At 40.8% G+C, this 21,085-nt stretch overlaps 1 protein-coding gene across 2 annotated transcripts in view; it reads left to right on the top strand.

Moving 5' to 3' along the window:
* ARRDC4 (arrestin domain containing 4) overlaps window positions 1–21,085 on the top strand; it is a 71,685-nt gene that overhangs the window by 13,022 nt on the left and 37,578 nt on the right. The gene's annotated exons all lie outside the window — the stretch shown is intronic.

Genomic DNA, 21,085 nt, shown 5'->3' with positions numbered 1-21,085 from the left:
ACTGGGGGATTGCTATACGCTGAAGATTTGCTATACTCCCCTGGCATAACTACTAGCTCTTGTAAGAGCTGTTCCTGCTCTCGGGATTTAGGAGAGGTTCACCCACTGTAGCCTGGAGCCTTGTCGTAGGTCCAAGGTGGGTAGGAGACAGTGAGACCTCAACCAAGCTTCAGCGGTTTGTGGGGTCTGCAGTACGTACGGTGTCAAGTGGAGTGCTTGGAGTCCTCGGAAAGCACTAGGAGCATCTATCGACGAAGGTACCCGGTCGGGGTGCTAGGAGATCCGTTACAGTGTGCAAAGCAGTAATCAAAGCAAAAGGTGGCTACTTTGAAGAACCTAGAATATGACATATTTTCAGTTGTTTCACACTTTTTTGTTATGTATATAATTCCACATGTGTTAATTCATAGTTTTGATGCCTTCGGTGTGAATCTACAATTTTCATAAAGAAAACTCTTTGAATGAGAAGGTGTGTCCAAACTTTTGGTCTGTACTGTGTGTGTGTGTGTGTATATATATATATATATATATATATATATATATATATATAAGAGAAAAAAGAGGACTGCACTCCAAATTGTGATGGAAATCCAAGCTGTTTTATTCACCCATAGTATGGCAAATCTTGCGACGTTTCAGCTCATACGAGCCTTCCTCAAGCATGGAGATAGTGAAAGTGAAGACATATAAAGCATTTACAAAACGTGTCCCACCCATCGGGGTGTGGTTACAGTTAATTTAAATTACAGACACATGATACAAATATAAAGTGCATATTTCCAAAGTGACTAGCGTCATACGTTCCTTAATAATAGGATACAATCCCCTTTATATAGAACAAGACATATACAAAACTTGATTCCAATTAGAATAATAAAATAGTGACAAAATATTGGATAAGGATCATAGAAATGAAAACAAGGAAAGCCATGGAGCCCACATATACCGTCACGTTCCATGAGCGTCTTGATCTCCTCAGTGCGCATGCCCAGAATTACATCATCGCGTGAGTCACAATTTGACGATCGTGCGCATGCGTTCTGCAAGGTTTTCGCTTGTCAATGCCATTTTACTTAAGGGAAAATTGCCCTATAGATCCGTTCACATTCATCACATAGATGATAACTAGACATATTTACTCAAAGCAGTGACTGTAAAACGGAACACATTGAAAGTATATAGCGAGCCGCTGTAGGGATTTCCTACAAGTACCAGTATCAGGACCGGGATCCCCACATCTCGGAAGGGATACCGGACCACGGGGTCGTATATGTTGGAGGGGGACATCTCCATGAACCCCGCTGACAACCGTAGCCCAATTGCTGGCAAAAAAAGGTCATAAAGGGGTTATCCCTCACCATTACAGTAACATCATCGCACTAGAGATTGATTACATGTCTGGAATAGCGCATAGAAGAGAGGACGCTATAGTCGGTACTTGGCTGCATCGCTTCCAACAGGTTTAAAGTTCAGGGATCCACATCCAACACTGTGAAGATTAAAACATTCTAAAAAGGCAAAAAGAAATAGATACATTAGGTTCCGAGTTTACATTCTGTTGCATTTGTAATTACGCATAATTCTTTCACAAATCTCCCGCACTATTACATGTGTAGGGGAAAAGCATCACATGCATGCAAGGGAAGCAGGAGCGTGCAACAGATCAACAGGCACCTACCTAAACTCAGCATTTAAACCTCTAGGGTGCAAGCTATCCAAATCATATATCCATCGCAACTCTCTTTTTTTCAGAATTGCTAAACGGTCCCCGCCTCTTGTAGGAAGCGCAACATGATCCACAATCCAGCATCTTAGATCCCGCTCAGTGTGCCCAAGGGATCCAAAATGTCTGGAAACTGGTAGAACAACGCGTTTTTTTCTTATTGAATTCCTATGGTTATTCAATCTCCGTTTTAATTCTGTAGACGTTTCACCAATATATATCAAGTTGCAAGGGCATGCCAACACATAAATTACATATGATGATGAGCAATTCAAGTGAAATTTGATGGAATATTCCTTATGTGTGGAGGGATGTATAAAGGACCTGGATTTGCATATATAGCGGCAATTGACGCAATTGAGACATGGGTAACATCCAAGTCCCGAGTGCAACAATGTTCGCTGTACGCTGATTTTCTTAGGGCCAACATCCGCTTTAACTAGATGATCTTTGATGTTTTTACTTTTCCGATAAGATAGAAGGGGAGGAGACTTAAATTCTAGTACATCTTTAATAGACCTACCCAAAATACTCCAATTATCCTTGAGGATACGTCCCATCTCCACACTACATTCAGAGTATGTGGACATAAAAGGTATCCTCCGGATCCTTTTAGAAGCGGTGGATGTCTTTTTTGCATTATTACGCAAAATCCCGTTTTTTTGGGCATCTAGTAATCCATGAGGACACCCCCGCTCCCTAAATTTATCTGCCATCATTTCCAATGTACTCACTAGCTCGGTCTGATACCTTTTTTCCTTATGTAGATGAGCCTGCTATAGAGGCCTTTATATCCCCAGTTAAAAGGGATGTCAGAGAGTTAAAATCTTCCTTTGGGGATACAGCTAGATTAAATAAACCTAATCTGACAACTGCTGAAATTGAGGCACTATCCCAGCTCAGGAATAACACCCGATTAACCATTAAACCCGCGGACAAAGGCGGTGGAGTGGTCGTTCTTGATACGTGCAATTATGTAAAAGAAATTGAACGCCAACTCAATGATACGGATGTGTATGGAGTGTTACGGAATTATCCTAAATGTCAAATTATGAATACTATCAAAAAGAGTCTGTCCGATGCGGTGGCCGAGGGCATCATCGATGAAGAGCTAAGGGAGTATTTGACTGTGACATCTCCCATTACTCCATTCTTATATATACTGACCAAAGTCCACAAAACTCTTGTGGACCCCCCCCGGTCGCCCCATCGTATCTGGCACTGACTCTGTCTTTAGTAGAATTGCTATGTTCCTAGATAGGAACAGCTGGAAAATCATATATTCGGGATACAGGGCATTTTCTGCAACAACTGAGAGCGGTGGATACTGCTGGCTTGCAGACTGTCACTCTCGTGCCCTTTGACGTTGTATCTCTATACACGTCAATAGGACACGAGAAGGGCATTTCTGCTGTCAACAAATATTTGGATGATTCGTCCATAACACAACATTCAAAGCACTTTATCAATATCTTGTTGAGACTGATTTTGGAAAATAATTATTTTCTGTTTCAAGATACCTTTTTTAGTCAAAAACGTGGCGTTGCGATGGGGTCCAATGTGGCCCCAACGTACGCAAATATCTACATGCGGCACATGGAGGAGGACTTAATCTATGTATCCCACCACTTTCAACATGTTGTTGGGTGGTGGCGGTACATAGATGACGTCTTCCTCCTGTGGTCAGGCACAGAACCACAATTGGTTGAGTTCCATACATATTTGAATAGCATTGACTCTGATCTTCAATACACTGTGTCTTATTCCAAGACACAACTGTCCTTCTTGGATACTAATGTTAGATTGGTCAATTGTTCAATTAACACAGGCCTTTATGTCAAGTCAACTGACAGGAATACAATCCTGCAGTATGAAAGTAATCACCCCCGTAGTTTAGTCAAACACCTTCCGCCTCACAATTCCTATGCGCAAAACGCATTGTATCAGATCAGACCGAGCTAGTGAGTACATTGGAAATGATGGCAGATAAATTTAGGGAGCGGGGGTGTCCTCATGGATTACTAGATGCCCAAAAAAACGGGATTTTGCGTAATAATGCAAAAAAGACATCCACTGCTTCTAAAAGGATCCGGAGGATATCTTTCATGTCCACATACTTTGAATGTAGTGTGGAGATGGGACGTATCCTCAAGGATAATTGGAGTATTTTGGGTAGGTCTATTAAAGATGTACCAGAATTTAAGTCTCCTCCCCTTCTATCTTATCGGAAAAGTAAAAACATCAAAGATCATCTAGTTAAAGCGGATGTTGGCCCTAAGAAAATCAGCGTTCAGCGAACATTGTTGCACTCGGGACTTGGATGTTACCCTTGTCTCAATTGCGTCAATTGCCGCTATATATGCAAATCCAGGTCCTTTATACATCCCTCCACACATAAGGAATATTCCATCAAATTTCACTTGAATTGCTCATCATCATATGTAATTTATGTGTTGGCATGCCCTTGCAACTTGTATATATTGGTGAAACGTCCACAGAATTAAAACTGAAATTGAATAACCATAGGAATTCAATAAGAAAAAAACGCGTTGATCTACCAGTTTCCAGACATTTTGGATCCCTTGGGCACACTGAGCGGGATCTAAGATGCTGGATTGTGGATCATGTTGCGCTTCCTAGAAGAGGCGGGGACCGTTTAGCAATTCTGAAAAAAAGAGAGTTGCGATGGATATATGATTTGGATAGCTTGCACCCTAGAGGTTTAAATGCTGAGTTTAGGTAGGTGCCTGTTGATCTGTTGCACGCTCCTGCTTCCCTTGCTTGTATGTGATGCTTTTCCCCTACACATGTAATAGTGCGGGAGATTTGTGAAAGAATTATGCGTAATTACAAATGCAACAGAATGTAAACTCGGAACCTAATGTATCTATTTCTTTTTGCCTTTTTAGAATGTTTTAATCTTCCCAGTGTTGGATGTGGATCCCTGAACTTTAAACCTGTTGGAAGCGATGCAGCCAAGTACCGACTATAGCGTCCTCTCTTCTATGCGCTATTCCAGACATGTAATCAATCTCTAGTGCGATGATGTTACTGTAATGGTGAGGGATAACCCCTCTATGAGATGTACCCCTCCGACATATACGGCCCCATGGTCTGGTATCCCTTCCGAGAGGTGGGGATCCCGGTCCTGATACTGGTACTTGTAGGAGATCCCTACTGCGGCTCGCTATATACTTTCGATGTGTTCCGTTTTACAGTCACTGCTTTGAGTAAATATGTCTAGTTATCATCTATGTGATGAATGTGAACGGATCTATAGGGCAATTCTCCCTTAAGTAAAATGGCGTTGACAAGTGAAAACCTTGCAGAACGCATGCGCACGATCGTCAAATTGTGACTCACACGATGATGTCATTCTGGGCATGCGCACTGAGGAGATCAAGACGCTCATGGAACGTGACGGTATATGTGGGCTCCATGGCTTTCCTTGTTTTCATTTCTATGATCCTTATCCAATATTTTGTCACTATTTAATTATTCTAATTGGAATCAAGTTTTGTATATGTCTTGTTCTATATAAAGGGGATTGTATCCTATTATTAAGGAACGTATGACGCTAGTCACTTTGGAAATATGCACCTTATATTTGTATCATGTGTCTGTAATTTAAATTAACTGTAACCACACCCTGATGGGTGGGACACGTTTTGTAAATGCTTTATATGTCTTCACTTTCACTATCTCCATGCTTGAGGAAGGCTCGTATGAGCTGAAACGTCGCAAGATTTGCCATACTATGGGTGAATAAAACAGCTTGGATTTTCATCACAATTTGGAGTGCAGTCCTCTTTTTTTTCTCTTTTATACCATTGGGGATTGCCGTCACCCCTTTCTGGACTTTGCACCCACTCTCAGGTTGGTGCTCCCATTGGACTTTCTCTTTTTATTTATATATATATATATATACACACACACTGAATATGCATTTTTGTTTGGGTATAAAACTTCCTTTGCTGTATATACAGTAATTAGTGCAATCAGGGGTCTATACGTGGGCTTATTCAAAAACCTGTTGATTGATAATACTGAAAGTGCTTCCGTTTTTCTCGTCTGGGAAGCTGTTAAAAAATCCTGTTCAGAGATATGGCAAGGGGACATCTATGTATGAAGGAAAGAAGGTTTCTATATCAACATATGAGAGGATTCTTTACGGTAAGAGCAGTGAGACTATGGAACTCTCTGCCTGAGGTGGTTATGATGGTGAACTCAATAAACGTGTTCAAAAGGGGCCTGGATGCATTCATGATTATGTGGAAGAGTGTCTTCTGGGTTCCCTGAGTGTCTTCAGGGCCTAGTTGTGACTTATATGCTCTACTTCCTTATACAATGCATTTGGAAAGTCGTCAGACCATTTTACATTTTTTCACATTTTGTTATGTTGCAGCCTTATGCTAAAATAAATACAATCACGTTTTCCCCTTTCAATCTGCACTCAATAACCCATAATGAGAAAGTGAAAACAGAATTTTTGAATTCAGGACCCTGCCATTTTTCACCTTAAGTACCAGGCCATTATTTGCAAATCTGACATGTGTCACTTTATGTGGTGATAACGTTAAAAAGCTTTTATTTATCCAAGCCATTCTGAGATTGTTTTCTCGTCACATATTGTACTTCATGACAGTGGTAAATTGTTGTAAATTTGAGTCAAAATATTTCATTTTTATTTATAAAAAAAACCAAAATTTACCACAATTTTGGAAATTTCAATTTCTCTGCCTTTAAAACAGATAGTGATACCTCCTAAAATAGTTATTACTTTACATTTCCCATATGTCTACTTCTTATTTGGATTTCAGAATTTCACATTTTTGTCAGCTTTTCCATTTTAATAAAAAAAATTCCACTAAAAAAGCAAGGGTTAATAGCCAAACAAAACTCAATATTTATGGCTCTGATTCAGTAGTTTGCAGAATCACACCATATGTGGTCGTAAACTGCTATACGGGCACACGGCAGGGCGCAGAAGGAAAGGAATGCCATATGTTTTTTGCAAGGCAGATTTTGCTGGACTGTTTTTTTTGACACTATATCTCATTTGATGCCCCACTGATGCACCCCTAGAGTAGAAAAAGTTACCCCATTTTAGAAACTACGGGATAGGGTGGCAGTTTTGTTGGTACTATTTTAGCGTACATATTATTTTTGGTTGCTCTATATTGCACTTTTTGTGAGGCAAGGTAACAAAGAATAGCTGTTTTTGGTTTTTATTTTTTGTTATTTACAATGTTCATCTGACAGGTTAGATCATGTGCTATTTTTATAAAGCAGGTTCTTACGGACCCGACAATACCAAATATGACTTTTTGGGCGACTGTCTTATGTAGGGGCTGAATTTTTTCGGTATGAGATGACGGTTTTATTGGTTTTATTATAGGGTGCATATGACTATTTGATCAGTTGGTATTACACTTTTTTGTGATGTAAGGTGACAAAAAAATTGTTTTAGCACAGTTTTTATTTTATTTTTTCTACGGCGTTCAGGTTCATATACAATGATGCAAACCCTTTTGTTCAGATGATAGGCTGGTATGGCAGAAACATCGATGATCTGCTCCTGATATGGGAGGGTGATGTGTCTGCCATATCGGCCTTCATTATGTATTTAAATGATAACCCATACAATTTGAGATTTACTTGTTCTTTTGATTCACATACTATTAACTTCCTTGATCTTAAATTGACTGGTATCCCTGATAATGGGATGCAAACTGAAACCTATCGGAAGGAAATAACTGGCAATACGATTCTGAGAGCTAATAGTCACCATTGTATGCATACTATTAAGGCCATGCCTGTAGGAGAACTGATTAGAGCACGCAGGAATAGCAGTACAGATGTTTCTTTTAATAGAGAATGTGGTGAAATAATTTCACGTTTACAGGATAGAGGATATCCTCAATGGATGCTGACTAGAGCCCTCAGTATCGCACAAATCAAACGAAGAAGTGAGCTACTTTTTAGGACAGAAAAAAAGATCCAATACAGAGAAAATAAAAATAAATACAGAAAAGAAGGTAAAAATAATGTTATTTCACCCACATTAGTATTGACTTACAGTCGACAATTCTCCCAGATAAAGGATGTTATACTCAAATGTCTCCCCATCTTATATGAGGATGACATTTTATATGAAGTATTAAAAATGGTTGTAGGGTAGTATCAAGACGTTCACGAATATTAGCTAACACTCATTCCCCTTAATTTTTTTTCTAATTGACCAAAACCACAACCAACATTGATTGAAATACATGGGTTTTTTAAGATGTGGAACTCATCCATGTAAATATACTGTGACTGTCAAAAGCTTTCATGATTCAAAACATAGCTTGGAGTTTCCAATTAAAAATTACATTAATTGTAATACAGTGGGTATAGTTTATATTATACGGTTTGCTGACTGTGATTTGATGTATGTAGGCAGTTCTAGGAAATTTAAAACCCCCCCCGCCGGAGATATGAAAAAAAAATGATTCTACAGAGAGAGGCACTCTGGGTTAGTATGCTGAACACCAGATCTCCAAAGAGATTAAACATGAGAGAAGAGCTTATCTATTACTATTAAGTAATAATCTAAGTATATGTGTAGAAAAATTAAAAAAGGTACATTTTTTTTTTTTTTTTTTAGTTTTCTCATGTTTCCCTTGTGCAAAAACAAAGCAAATTCCATTATATGTTGTCAGAAAAGTATTACTTCTTTATATTATTAAAATTTTGACAGTGTAAACTAAGGAAATTAATTTTACAATTTTTACTTTTTATTTTGTTCACATTGTGCGTTTTTTGATGTTGTGGACCTAATTTTTGGTTGTGATTATATATTGGTTGTTACCTCACAGCATGAAATGTTGCATTTGATGTAATTTTATATGTTTATTCTATTAGTTGTTTGGCAAGTCAATGAGCATTCCTTAGCAAGAGGTTTGTATATCCCCACCTCTGACTTGATTGAGGGTGTGAAGTGTATTTAAAGCCCAGGAAGGATAGTCCCATTAGGTTAACGACTAAAAACACACCTGTGTTCGAAACTCGTCAACTATGCTGGGTTGAAGTTTTGTGTCCATCTGAGTTATATACTACAAGAAGAAATAAAGTGCAACTGAGTATTATTTTAAGTACTGGAACTATTTTCTTATATTCTCTACAAGAGTTATTTTGCTTGGCTCGTTCCGTGCACAGGGCTGTGGACTGTGAGGTGAGCTGGATTCTCTCTAATGGACTTTTTGTGATGTAAGGTGATAAAAAATTGCAATTTTTTCCACTTTTTTTTTAATGGTGTTCATCTGAGGGGTTAGTTCATGTGATATTTTTATACAGCATGTAGGACGCATCGATACCTAATATGTATACTTTTTAAATTTATTTAAGTTTTACACAATAACAGAATTTTTGAAACAAAAAAATCATGTTTTAGTGTCTCCATATTCTGAGAGCCATAGTTTTTTTTTATTCTTTGCCCGATTGTTTCATGTAGGGGCTATTTTTTTGCAGGATGAGGTGATGGTTTGATTGGTACTATTTTGGGTGGCATATGCCATTTTGATCTCTTGGTGTTGCACTTTTTGTGAAGTAAGGTGACAAAAAAATGACTGTTTTAGCACAGTTTTTATTTTATTTTTTCTACGGCGTTCAGGTGAGGGGGTTGATCATGTGATATTTTTGTATAGACGGTCGTTTCGGACACGGCAATACCCAATATGTCTGGTTTTCTTTTTTTTTTTTCTTTTTTTTTTACAAATTTGTGTTTTATTTTGGGACATTTTATTTCTTTTTTTTTTTTACTTGAACCCACTCTGGGATTTCAACTTCTGGGGTCTGATCCCCTTTGCAATGCATTACAATACAACCTGTATTATAATGCATTGGCTGTTAGCTTTTATGCCGACAGCTTGCCTGTGAGACCCACCCTAAGGGCTGGATCTCACAGGCTTCTGTAGAAGGCAAGCTCCAATGCCTATGGAAGGCATCAGGCTTGCCCTCTCTGCCATCAGGTCCCCGCCACTGCAGGGCGGGAACCCAATGGGTAAGCGGAAGGCATCCGTACCCTCTGTGAACACTCTGCATGCTGCGGTCAGCTTTGACCACGGCATACAAGGGGTTAACACGCTGGCATCTGTGTTTTCACTGATGCTGATGTATGCAGCAGCAGGGGCCCGGCAGTCATTGCCGCTGATCAGACAGACGCAGCTCCTGCACCCGCACGATCATCCCGCCGTACATGTATGGCACTGGTCCTTAAGTCACGTCCACCAGCGCCATACATGTACGGTGAGGGTCCCTAAGGGGTTAAACTAAAATTTTGAATCAACATAAGTATTTAGATTCTTGACATTTGGCTCTGGGGGCCTCTAATTTCTCTTTATCATCTTTGAAATGTTTGTACACCTTGATTGGTGTCCACCTTAGTTAAATTCAGTGGATTGAACATGATTTGGAAAGACGCACCCCTGTCTATATAAGGTATCACAGCTGATAATGTATATCAGAGCAAAAACCAAGCCAAGAGCAGGACTACTTGTAGAGCTCAGAGACAGGATTGTGTGTAGGCACAGATCTAGAGAGGGGTACAAAAAATGTCTGCTGCACTAAAAGTTCCCACGAGCACAGTGGCTTCCATAATTCTTTATTGGAAGAAGTTTGGAACAACCAGGACTTTTCCTAGAGGTGACCACCCCACCAAACTATTCAGGAGAGAAGGGCTTTGGTAAGAGGGGTGACCACACCCAGTGGTCACTCTGACTGAGCTTCAATGATTCAGTTTGCAGAGGGAGAAATATCCAGAAGGTCAACAATCACTGCAGCACTTCACCAATCTAGGCTATATGGCAGAGTTTCCTCAGTAAAAGACACATGAAAACCCACCTGGAGTTTCCAAAAAAGCACCTAAAGGAATCTCTGACTGTGAGAAACAAGATTCTCTGGCCTGATGAAATCAAGATTTAACCTTTTTGGCCTAAATACCATGTTTCATGTTTGGAAGAAACCAGGCACTACACATAACCTGCCAAATACCATCCCTACAGTAAAGCATGATGTTGGTGACAGCGTTATCCTGTCGGGGTGTTTTTCAGCATGTGGAACAGAGAGACTGGTCAGGGTTAAGGAAAAGCTGAATTGAGCAAACAGCCAAGATATTCTGAATTAAAACCTGATCCAGAGTGCTCTCGACCTCAGACTGGGCTTAAGGTTCACCTTCTAACAAAACAGTGACCCAAAGCTCGCAGCCAAGACACAGGAGTGGCTTGGGGACAACTCTGTAAATGTCCATGAGTGGCCCAACCAGAGCCCTGAAAATGGCTATCTACCGACCGTCCCCATCCAACCTGACACATCTTGGGCAGATCTGCAAAGAAGAATAGCAGAAAATCCCCAAATCCAGGTGTGAAAACCTTGTGGCATCATACTCCAGAAGACTGGAGGCTGTAATCGCTGCCGAAAGTGATTCAACTAAATAGTGAGTAAAGGGATAGGTCTGAATTCTTATGTCAATGTGATATTTTAGTTTTCCTTTTCAATAAATTAGCAAAGATTTCAAACATTCTGTTTTCACTTTCTCATTATGGGGTATTAAGGGCAGAATGATGGGGACAAACTTTATTTTTTTTTATTTTTTTTTATTGTACCACAAGGCCACAACATAGCAAAAATTTGAAAAATAAATGGGTCTGACGACTTTCCAAATGCAGTGTATGTCATGTCCATTTCCTCGTACTTTTATATCATATAGCTGTACTGCCTGGAATGGCTTTCTACCGTATGAATACTGATAAGCACACTTGTATATTACCGCTAGGTTTATCAGTCGTTGTCCTGGGCAGCATATCTTTTAGCTAACAAAGTAACTAAGTCAACATTTAAATTAGTCATTTAGCATTGTGGTCATCATAGTATTATGTGTTCAGCATGAGGGACCTGAAATAAGACCAGAGGACATATTTTTTCACTTCTTTATCATTTTTTGTTCCTTTTATTAACATTTTCATATTTGAAGAGGACCTGTCGTCTCTCTTGACTTGTCTGTTTTAGTTGCTATTTGCGTTTCGCATGTAATAACAATTGTGGAGAATAATTTTTTAACAGTCTGTGTTGTGCTATTCTTCTCTTATTCCTGATAGAAGTTTATGGAAAAAGGTGCTGATGAGTGTTAGCAGCTGCTGGGGTGTCCCTATGCAGTCTGTCACTAGCAGCACTGATTGGACAATGCTAGACTGTGTAAGGACACACCACCTACTGGTAACACCCACCTGTACTTTTAGCCATAAACTTCTAGAATAGAAGAAGAATAGCAAATATAGAGTCATAATAAATGTTCCAGAACTGTCATTTCATGTGTAATACAATAATTTACTAAAGCAGAAAGGTCAGGGGTGGTGACAGGTCCTCTTTGATAGAAGGTGGAGACAAGTTTGGTTTTCCCACCATTAGAAGTAATTTCATATTGTTAGGCTACGCTATCTCTTTCAAATCGGTGGAGGTCTGACTTCTAGTACCCCCAACTATCCTCTGAAAGTAGGAACCATTACGCTACCGCTTCTTCATAGTTTTCCGCTGCTCAGCTACAACACAGCCCTATTCATTTGAAGGTCCTCAATCCCTACATTCTTTGGGTCAATGGTAGTCTAAAGGTCAGACTCCCACCGACCATGGTGTAATGGCTTATGCTAATGCTATTCACTGAAAAGGGCCATACTTACTGATACAAGCAGGCAAGGACTGGCAATATACCATACTGGCCAGTCTTGTGGATCAAACAGTGGGCTACCTGACCTTGTCCTGATGCTATCTAACTTTTTGTCTTCCTCTGGATCAACTGGCAGGATGACAGGCTGAACTAGATGGACAGATGTGTTTTTTTTCAGCCTTATAAACTATATTACTATGTTACTAACACTTAACGATCTCACATAACTGCTCTTTCAGCCCTGGCTACTGCATGTGTTGTACTCCAGTTGATGATGTAAGAGAAACTTGTGTGAGAGGATGTCAGTATGTGCCTGTCCACATATGTCCTATTATGTTATCAGCAATACGGATCATCAGCAGATGTGACCAGCCAGCAGCTAAGCTGAGTACATCCATTGCTGCTGTAGTTCTTGCTCCGCATGGGCTGCTACTGACTGCAACAGAGCTGCCTGCCCTGTGTAAGCTATAGTATGCATTGCCCAAGATGGGTAGGAAGGGTGGGCAGAGGGAAGTGAAGTGGCCGTAGGCGCAAAAGGTGGTCAGATTTATTGACTGGGGAAAGAGCACAAAGAGGAGAGGTGTATTGTCTGGAGAAGTCATAGTAAAGGGGAATATCATGATTGGGCATGATGGGGTTAAAGAGAACGACGTGGATTGACAGAAGAATACTACAAAATAGCAGGTTTATCTAGGTTCGTGTAGGTAGGCAGGACGGTGCCTTGGTGGTCAGCACTGGTCTCTTGCAGCACTGACCAAAGACATCTGCATGGAGTTTGTTCGTTCTCCCTGTGTTTGTGTGGGTTTCCTCCGGGTACTCCGGTTTCCTCCCACAGATAGGAAACTTAGATGGTGAGCTCCTCTGGAGACAGCAAGCAATGATAATGTCTGTAAAGTGCTGTGGAATATGTCAGCGCTATATACAGTGAGTCAAGTGCATGGATTTTTGCATCTAGATGTATACAGCTTTGGCCTTGGCTGTCTATAAAAACGAGTGTAAGGGCCTTGGCATATGGATAAGTATTAGAGTGCCTATGTCTGGTTGATTTGATAAGTAAATAAGAACATCTCATAGAAACATAGAATGTGTCGGCAGATAAGAACCATTTGGCCCATCTAGTCTGCCCAATATACTGAATACTATGAATAGCCCCTGGCCCTATCTTATATGAAGGATAGCCTTATGCCTATCCCATGCATGCTTAAACTCCTCCACTGTATTTGCAGCTACCACTTCTGCAGGAAGGCTATTCCATGCATCCACTACTCTCTCAGTAAAGTAATACTTCCTGATATTATTTTTAAACCTTTGCCCCTCTAATTTAAAACTATGTCCTCTTGTAGCAGTTTTTCTTTTATTCTCTCCTCTTTTACCTTGTTGATTCCCTTTATGTATTTAGTAGTTTCTATCATATCCCCTCTGTCTCGTCTTTCTTCCAAGCTATACATGTTAAGGTCCTTTAATCTTTCCTAGTAAGTTTTATCCTGCAATCCATGTACCAGTTTAGTAGCTCTTCTCTGAACTCTCTCCAAAGTATCAATATCCTTCTGGAGATATGGTCTCCAGTACTGCGCACAATACTCCAGATGAGGTCTCACTAGTGCTCTGTAGAGCGACATGAGCACCTCCCTCCTTCTACTGGTAATGCCTCTCCCTATACACCCAAGCATTCTGCTGGCATTTCCTGCTGCTCTCCCTGGATTTCTGGTCAAATGTGGGTGTCAGGATGAATGATTACTTTGCAACACGTAGGCCTTTTAGTTTGCATATTATATGGCGTAGGCTGGGTTCACGTCATGTTTTTGTCATATGTTTAACATATACACATACCAGAAGGATTGTTCATGCAGTCATTGCACCAGAGTATGGTTTTCCTCCATGCTGACTGTAGAAGTGAAGCACATTGAGGCTATATGCTTCACCTGCACGTGTGACAGGACCGAAACCTGCATTGCAAAACCTATTCATACATTTCTGGAAGAATGACACAACACACAGTTTAAAAAAAGAGAAGGCTGTTCCAAAATGATTTTATGGTGAATACAAGTCTTCACTTATAGAGACATGTCAGGACAGCGGACATATCTCTGTTATGCATTTGTAACACCCCAGACTGGTCATGGACTCCTGCACCTGGCTTCTATATGTGTCTGCTAACATTAATGTCATCTATGCATTCTGTTCCAGGTTCACCACACTGTGCATTTCTAATGTTTGCAACTGTTTTATATGTAATGTGCCTGGGTCACCAGCAGGTGGCAGCAAACATGGCAGAGTTGCAGTTAGATAGAATGGAACTTTCCATTCCATTCTAAGCCCCCTCTGTGGAGAAATGGGTGAGTCCCATTCCATGCAGGAAGAGTGGGGATTAGTGAGAGTTAGTCTAGATTACCCCCTGCTAAGGCAAGGTGTGCAGGGCACGTCTCTGCTGGACTTGCCCAAGCCAGCCAGAGCACCCTCAGCTCTGCTGGCCATGGAGGCCAAAGCTTAGCGCTTCAGGAGCCAGGAGGAAAGTTCCCTGGCCTAATGTAGAGACAGACCATACAAATAGAGAAGTGCAGCATACAGGAACCAGCACAGTCATACAGTCAGCCTGTCAGTACAGCAGGGCCAGAAAGAAACAGATGTAGCAGAGTCGAGTTTGCCTTCCAGTTTTAAAGCTAAAGCCTGCTGGGACCAAGCCATGGTCTGTAAACCGTTTTGGAGAACGTTTATGCAAAGTAAAGCTGCTATTCACCTACCTACAAGGTCAATTATTACCCCTATTTATTTCTTCGGAGCCAACACCTGGGGTCTAGCTGTATTCAGGTAGGAGCACCGTGACACATATGAAGGGACATTTTAGGCCGGCCCTATACCACTCGGCATTCCTATACCTGGGTCGAGTTATATAGAGAGCACTAGGGGGAGGCGCCAGTTGCATATTCCAGTCTATCAGATTTTTTGTATAGTCTGCAGTGTGATAATCCTCTGTAGATTGCCTGTGTAGATCTGGTGACCAAAATATGCTTACGGTATGGAGGTATTTTGGGTTGTCCTGGTTCTTATAGTATGGTGGCATTCTCTTGTCCCTGAAAAGGTACCACCAAATATGTTGGAAATTGTATTTCATCCATATTGATAGACAAGTTTTATTGTGCTGTATTGGAAGATGCCAGCCTAGTTTGATCAGAGGTATAGCTGATAAGAAGACTGGTGACTGTTCCGACCTCCAATTGGGCTTGCTGAGGATTAGACCGTGTGATCCACCCTGGGTCTAGGGAGTGCTCAAGGTTCGGTTTCCTGTTTCTCACCAGAAGTCAGTGTTGCACAGCCAGTGGTCTGAGTGAGGAGTGCAAAGGCACATGAACCAGCAAAGTCATCCAGCACAGAGTTGTGGCATGATGCTAGCTGGGTAAGTGAGTAGACAAGTGCACATCCAGCGAAGGCAGTGACTGAACAGTGCTGATATCCAGCCAGTGTTCAAGTCAGAGAGAAAGAAAATGAATGGAAAAAAGTGAGACACAGGAGAAAAATATGTGAGTCTTATGAGACCTCAGTGTGACGGCGCGGTCTAGGAGGCGGGCATGTCCGGAGCGTGCACGCATCATCAGCGTGTCCAGCGTCGCCCGCGCTCCTGACAATACTATGCACGCCCCCCACGCCTCTATGCGCATTCATGGGAATGGTTTTAGGGCTGAGCGCCGAGCTGATAACTCGGCGCTCGGCTGTGTAGTCTGGCTCCCTAGTTAAACAGATAAACAAAAATGACCCAGGGTATCCCCAGGGCGGGTAAGGAACAGTGCCCACCCTTGGTAGCCACAGGGGATACGCCTAAAGTATAACTCGGTAGAAGCTCCCGAGTGAAATAGCAGAAACCAATGAAGAGAGAGCTCATATTACCAAAAATATATAAATTTTATTACAATATGTTAAAATAACAGAAAAAGAAAGAAAGTGGATTAATGCATGAGATGCCGTGAAGCAAGGTGATGAGAGCGGAGAAAACAGAGCGCCACCCTGGGAGGAAAAACACACGGATATGAACATAAAGAAATCGAATGTACAATCATGTCTAACATGGGAAAGAAGAATCTTGGGTACAGTGCCCAACCCATGAAATAAATGGATAGATGAAAAAACCATAAAATATCAGGTAGAGCAGGGTCAGCTCCTGCACCCCCACTGGGAACAATTGCAAACGCATAAGGTAGAAGTTTGTGGCATGAAGGGCAAGGTGCAGGTGGACACAGATGACCACACAACCAGCGGGGGGCAGGGGGGACCAGAGCTCACCTGAATGAACCGTGTGCAAAGAGACCCAGGGTGGCGCTACCCCAACGCGCGTTTCGGCGTGCCTCCGCTCTCATCACCTTGCTTCACGGCATCTCATGCATTAATCCACTTTCTTTCTTTTTCTGTTATTTTAACATATTGTAATAAAATTTATATATTTTTGGTAATATGAGCTCTCTCTTCATTGGTTTCTCCCTAGTTAAACAGGCAGTCTGCTGGCCACAGATTGCCTGTTAAGGTTCCACCTGCGGCTTTGTCTTTCCTGGCGTACTGACCTCCTGCTGAATTCCTGACGATCCCCTGCCTGCTCCTTGTGTACTTTGCTGCTCTCCTGGTATTCTGACCCTGACTTCCTCCAGACTCGAATTTTGAGCAATTAGCTCATCTGTAGGGGTCTGCTCTGTGGGGTGTCCTTAAAGGCTGTATAAAGGATGCCCGGCGTTTAAGTGAATGGGTCTGCATCCGCAAATGGCACTCAGTCAGTCAGTACCCGTGCACTGCGGACCGCTATCTGCGGGGCACACATACGCTCTTGTACATGAGCACATAAGGTATAATGGTAAGATTTGCTGCTATTCTGTGTTTTTGACCTGCCCCTGGTTTTGGCTCACAATCACTGATGGAAATCCCTGACCAAATGACTGAAGTGGCAACTCAGCCTTATCTGTGAATGTGTCCTGATGATATGCCAGAAAAATTATGTGAATATCCCTTTATGGACTCCATTCCATCAGTCATAACCTTATTTTCTTGTCCAACTGTGTCAGTCTTAATGTACAGGTGCACACCAGCATGGCTAGAAACACGAAGATAAAAAACACAATGCAACATGCACAATGGACAATGGTACCTGCATTCCCTGGATTTAATAGAGGCCGTTATGGTACCAAAAATGGTAAAAGAGTGGACCCAGCATACATGTGGAACCTGCACTCCCTGAATTTTATGGTGGCCAGTATGGCACATAACAGATAGTATTTAGTGTTAGGTTCCTGTCCTATAAAGCCATCCGGAAAAAAATTCAATTCATAGTAGTATACTGACCAACGTTTCAGTCTTATCCAAGAACTTGTTCACGGCCTAACATATAGAAAAAGAACAAAGTGGCATATCATAGGGTTCAAGTATTACATATGGTAAATAAAAAATATATTACATGTCACATGATTGTACTAGTATATGGTTACAGTAGAAGAGGCATGATTGTCATCAAAGGTACACGATTCATAGAGTGGTAGATGGGTATAGACAGATCAATACATCTACCACAGATGATAGTATTACATAGGTCAATCAGACAAATATACAAATAGGCAATGTGTAATGTCATGGCTGATTCAGCGACCTCGGCTGAGGAAAGGTTCATGGTGATGATAGAGAGAAAAATAAAAATAAATATATATATAACAAAATATAAGAAAATAAATAAGATATTTATGCAACATTCTTTCTTGAGTGCCGTGGTCTTCCTATCAACATTGGTATTATACTTACCACTCTTACCACTGAGCACCATCCATATTAAATGAGGAGTGCCGCTCAACTCTTGCCTTCAACCTGTCCTATAGAGATCGCCTTGACATTTGGCAGACGGGCCCAAATAATTTTGTACAAAATGTATTTGCCAAGCATCTCAAATTTGCTAAATAAGCGTAGAATTAGCACCAGAATAGTTTCTATAATTATGGCATTATTGTATGTTATTTGTGTTTGCAGAGTGCTGTTGTATTGTGTTTTTTTCCTTATTATTATTTTTTTGTCACCATCACTGCATAATTCCTTGGTTTCTTGCTTTAAAGAGCACCTGTAACCTCTCCTGGCATGTCTGTTTTAGTTCAGTATAGAATAGGAATGTCCTATGGCGCAAAAACCACCCAGTGGTTGGATTAGATTAGGGGTTCTTTTTATTGAGCAAGCAGTACAACGCATTTCAGGGATATACCCCTTCTTCAGGTACAAATAACTTGCATACATAAAAGCAAATTGCATACATTTAAATACATTTAAAAAACCGCCAAAAACACAGGGGGCGGGATGAGGGTGGGTTAGTGGGCAGTGCTGGGAAAGCTCTCAAAGCTTGCAAAAAATAGTGTGCCAAAAACTGAAATTTTATTTTTCCTGGTTTCCCTTTAAGTCTACAATAATAGAATCAATCCCCAGAGTAGTGTGATCTCTATTTCTTAATTAATACATGCAAATACTGGCTCCGAGATGCCTGAGTGGGCGCAGGACCTGGGAGAGTCATGTGAGCCGATCAGACCGCTCACATGGCCTATTGTGCGGCATGTGACCTCCGTTACCTGGCAACAGCAGGGAGAGTGTGGCCGCGTCAGGAGACGGCCGGCCACGTGATCGAGCGGCTGCACACGTCACCCCCGTCTCCTAGCAACCACATACATGCTAAGGCTGCGTCAGATCTTGAGGAGTGTGAAATCTGCTGGGAGGAGGGAGGCTCGTCCATTCTTATCGCACTATAGGGAATTTCTTAAGGAGCTCGCCGGCTCGGGATAACTGATTACAAAAATCCATTGTAAGTTTCTGTAACTATAAATAAATATGATTGTACTGTAGGATACAATATAATCAATAAGAAATAATACTAGTGCTGGCTATTTCAAGATATATAGTAATCATCACATGCAGTAAAGGATATTTTAGGTACAGGAAAGATAATTGTAATACATAAATACAATAAAATGGGTAAAATGTAAAATAAGACAATAATACAATAATTTATGTAGTATAAATTAAGTAAATATCAACAAGACATAAAAAATAATTATAATAATAAATTGATTAAGAGATATATTAAATATGGTGTAAAATAATGATAACATCCAGTAAACCTATTGGTACCAGATAAATAAATGCTATATGTGAAAAATAATATTATGAACAAAATAATATTATTGGACTGTCTGATGATATAATACTATATCAAATTGATAGACTCTATGTGGATGTTTTAGTAACTACCGTACTTGTATTCCTCACAGGGGCGTAGCTATAGGGGGTGCAGAGGTAGCAGTCGCTACCGGGCCCAGGAGCCTGAGGGGGCCCAAATACCCTTGTGCCACATAAGAAGACACACAATGCACTGAGGGAAGGGGGGCCCAAGCTGAACTCTTGCACCAGGGCCCATGAGCTGTTAGCTACGCCCCTGATTCCCCATGTAATAACCAGACTGTGCAGAGAAATCCCCCAACTGGCAAATTGCAGACAATTCATTCATAGCTTCTAGAAGGAATAATAAAGGAATGGCACATCATACTGATAAGAATAGATGCTCCAGAATCTTTATTGCAAGGAACATGCAAGAATTTGCTAAATAGACTTATCATGCTTCCAACTGATAAATAACAGTACTTGTTCATCCAGTTTTAGGAAACCTTTGGAATGAGATTGCTTTGTTAGTCATGTACCATCTTTTTTATAGTCTATAATATATAGCAACATAGTTTCCAGAGCTAAATAAAGACATACAGTACAGACCAAAAGTTTGGACACACCTTCTCATTCAAAGAGTTTTCTTTATTTTCATGACTATAAAAATTGTAGATTCACACTGAAGGCATCAAAACTATGAATTAAGACATGTGGAATTATATACATAACAAAAAAGTGTGAAACAACTGAAAATATGTCATATTCTAGGTTCTTCAAAGTAGCCACCTTTTGCTTTGATTACTGCTTTGCACACTCTTGGCATTCTCTTGATGGTTTTCACTTCACAGGTGTGCCCTGTCAGGTTTAATAAGAGGGATTTCTTGCCTTATAAATGGGGTTGGGACCATCAGTTGCGTTGTGGAGAAGTCAGGTGGATACACAGCTGATAGTCCTACTGAATAGACTGTTAGAATTTGTGTGTCCATCCAGTTCACCAGTTCAGCCAATTATTTAGCAACGTACATAGAAGTAGGCATGTAATAATCCATTGCTGCATTTACGTATCCTACTCAGTTCTCTTCATCAGGTATGGTAAAGGGCGATATTTTAAGAAATGCATGTTTATACACAAAAGGACATAGGAACAGTATGGTAAAGGAGCTTGCCATGTAGTTGTCTAATTATGTCCATGACGTGGAGGGAACTGTGGTCACTGGTGAATTATTTTCCCTAATAAAATACTTATATATCGAATAATCATGTATCCAAAGTAAAAGGCATCTTAATAAGCACCGTATAGAGTTTATCACTGCTCACATCAGTCCTTGTGCCCAGTTGGGCTCACATAGTCTACATGTCTCACAATTTTATAGGAGGCCTTTTAAACAATCTGTACGGTTTTGAAGTGCAGGATAAAACCCGGCAAGCATGAGGAGAATGTAAAAAGTCCATGTAGTTGTCCTTTCTCAGGACGTCAGTACTGCATGGCAGGATTGTAA

Source organism: Bufo gargarizans, chromosome 2, assembly GCF_014858855.1.
Source record: "Bufo gargarizans isolate SCDJY-AF-19 chromosome 2, ASM1485885v1, whole genome shotgun sequence".
Taxonomy (NCBI): Eukaryota; Metazoa; Chordata; class Amphibia; order Anura; family Bufonidae; genus Bufo; species Bufo gargarizans.
This window is presented reverse-complemented; position numbering and strand designations above follow the sequence as displayed.